Source organism: Salvia miltiorrhiza, chromosome 7 (assembly GCF_028751815.1).
Source record: "Salvia miltiorrhiza cultivar Shanhuang (shh) chromosome 7, IMPLAD_Smil_shh, whole genome shotgun sequence".
NCBI classification, from domain to species: Eukaryota; Viridiplantae; Streptophyta; class Magnoliopsida; order Lamiales; family Lamiaceae; genus Salvia; species Salvia miltiorrhiza.
In genome coordinates, this window is record NC_080393.1 from 41,408,309 (window position 1) to 41,411,600 (window position 3,292).

The window sequence follows — 3,292 nt, forward strand, 5'->3', positions numbered from 1 at the left end:
TTGGGTGGACGTTTACTCATATTGCTAATCACTTTGTCTAGAGACCGCATGTGGAGGTCTAAAATAATTTTTAATTACTATAAAAATTATTAAACTGCTTAGTCTTTTTCTTTCAAAAGGTTTGTTCATGCTCAAGCACATAAACCTAAACATGCTTCTCTAGAACGCAACATGTAAATCATGCTCGCAGAATTCTAAAACATGCTTAAGAAAACGGCAAACCTACTAACATGCTCGTCTAAGTGCAATTAATAAACAAATATTAACAAGCAAAGACGTGCAAAAGCAGGTAAAGAGCATAAGGGATTAACAACCACGACATGCAAAGAACATAATAAAAGAATTAAAATTCTTCGTGACCCATTCGTGGAATCCCAACATCTATTCTATTTTAAAAGAAAAATAAAATAAATAAAAATGGACAATAAAAAGCCCAAAAACCGCCTAAACATGTTGAAAAACGGATCCAGCCCTTGTTTGGGCCCAAAAGCCACGGCCCAGCCGCCCAAACCCATGTAAACGGCCCAAACTCGCGGTCAAAGGCCCACAACTCGGAGTCAACAGACCCTACCCGCGAACTGTACCCGGATCCGCGCCTCGGATCCGGGTCTTCACCCCTCTGACCCGCGATTTGCTAGGGTTTTCAGGCGCCTATGGATTTTGCGCCGCCAAAGCAGCGCTGCACTCCACCACTGCCCGCGCGCAGTCGGCTCTCGGCCACCAGCCCCGCCACCTGGAAACTTCAGCTCTCGGCCGCCAGCAACAGCCCCGCACAGCGAGAGCACCAGCAGCAACCTGCACGGCGACCCTCGGCACAGCAGCATCAGCCAACGGTGGCGGTGGCTCGCGGCGCACAGCGCCCTGCCCGTCTGCATCTTCGGCAGCCGCTGGTCTGTTTCGGCAGACCCCGGCGCTTGCTGCCGACAGACCACGCCCCGTCAGCCAGACTTCGCCCCCGCTCTGCCCAGCAAACGCCTCGCGCAGCAACACCAGCCCGGGCATGGGCGCGCGCACAGCTGCGCTGTGACTCGCGCGAAGGCGCAGCCATACGCACAGCGGTGCCCGACGTCCGTCTGCCCGACTCGGCCCTGTCCTGCTAGCACCAGACACGGCGGCGCCCACCAGCGGCGCGGCAGCGACAGCCTGATTTCGGTGCCGGGCTCCCGCTGGTCGCCCGGAAAGTTTGAATCGACAAACAGCCTCAGCCCCGTTCTTCGTGTTCTTCGTTTGTTCTCCAAAATTACAGATTACAACAGAAAAACGAATACAATTCGAAAATCTAATCTAACCACGGTTTTTCTCGTGGTGGAAAAACAATTACAACGTCAAACCGACGTATCCCACGAATCAACAAGCCACGAAGAACAACAGCAGTTAAAAACAACGCACATTATTAATCGTACATAAATTAATAATAGAGCCAAGAAATTAATCCTGGGCTCTGATACCAATTGAAGGAATATTAAATTGAATTAATACTCGATTGCCCGATGATCGTTTCTTGGATTATTATTAATTCATCATACAACGATTAATTCCTAACATGCTCCTATGAATTTAACAGCTGCACACAGGTGTTAGGAAAACTTACTTGAGAATCGGATGCACAGATGATTGATGATTGCGTCGAATGATTCAGACTCCAGCTCTGATCTTCTCGACTGTATCCCGCTCAATTCCCAACGTTGGATGGACAACGAGCTATGGAAATTCCCAAGACAGAATGCCCACTCACGTTTCCTGCGCCCCGCTCTGCTCTCAAAACCCTAATTTTATCAGTGTATTTTCCTGAGAGCTGACAGCTGTATTTAATAGAGAATTAAATACGTATGGGGCGCTTCTTTCTTTGTGATAGGCGATTTCTGCCCTACTTGGGCTAGGAGACATTGGGCCAGCCCAGGGACCAGATACAAGGAATAAAGATGGGCCTCAAATAAATTAATTTATCTATGGTCAGCCCAGACCATAATTAATTTATAAATATCAGTTCATTCCACTAGAGAACCGATACTGACTTACCCCTTTATTGCCGGTGATGAGTCGGGGCTTGTATTTAGACTTATTAAATCTCCGTATTTAAAATATCCGACATCCATTAATTAATTAGAGCTCTGACAGCTTAAATTAATTAATCTCTTAATTATTCCTTAAGCAGTACCACTCAATCTTTATTATTACGCCTGAACTTAATCAACCTGCAGGGTTTAGCGTAATAAACCTTATTGAGCTCCTTAAGGGGATGTCATTATCCTATACCGGATACGGGTACTAATACAGATAATCAAATATCATATATTAACCGCTATCACCCAAGATACAGAGTACTCGAGTTAGTATATAACTTTCACCCATAGTAAGTCAAAGTGATATACGAGTTAACATATATATCTGAATACTTATTAGCATTAAGATTTATAAGTCACCGAGATCTTGATTCTTCACTTAAGTCAGATAGAAGAATACATCTCAAACTGTGGTCCTATCAATACGTAATGACGTACCAGTATAGACAAGTAGCCAAGACAAACTACTTCCATCTATACTGCAGCCTAAACCAATAACTTGTCCTAGAGTTATTTCGGCTGTGATCATATTATATCTCTTAAGGTTATTCCAATTATATGGTCTTCTGTGATCTACAACACACCATATAATCTACTTATACAGAGATAAAGAACATACATATGCAATCATGAACACAATCAGATAGGAGATAAGAATAGTGAATAACAGGAATCATTGTATACAAGCATAAAGTTCTTGCTTTCAGTATACAAATCCAACAGCATGGTCCGAGTGAGTATGTCAATTTTGAGAATTTAATTTTCAAGGTTAAAATGTGGTCATTGTTTAGATATCATATCAAGTACAATGTACAACTCCCATAGGAGTCCCTTCTTGATGATGATATGGTCTAGTTAAGGTGCCAACTATTAATTTCTTTTGTCAAAAGGTTAAGTTGACATGGAAATTAAATGACTAGGTGAATAGTCTGGTTGAGGAGTTCATGTGTAAACGTCCACCCAACGTGGCTTGCACATGGGATTCCTTGAGCCGTTGGAGGTTTCATTAATATGGTTTTATCAAAAGGTTCCAATATTATTGTTACGAACTATGTGCTTTCATGTTCTTACATGTTTAAATTGTTTACTTTCAGATATGTCTATGTCTCCGATCATTAATATTCTAGCAAACAATCCTCTCACCGGTCCTAACTATACCGAATGGAAACGCCATATTATGTATATTCTTGACGCTGATGAGCACAGTTTTGTGCTTACCACTCCACGTC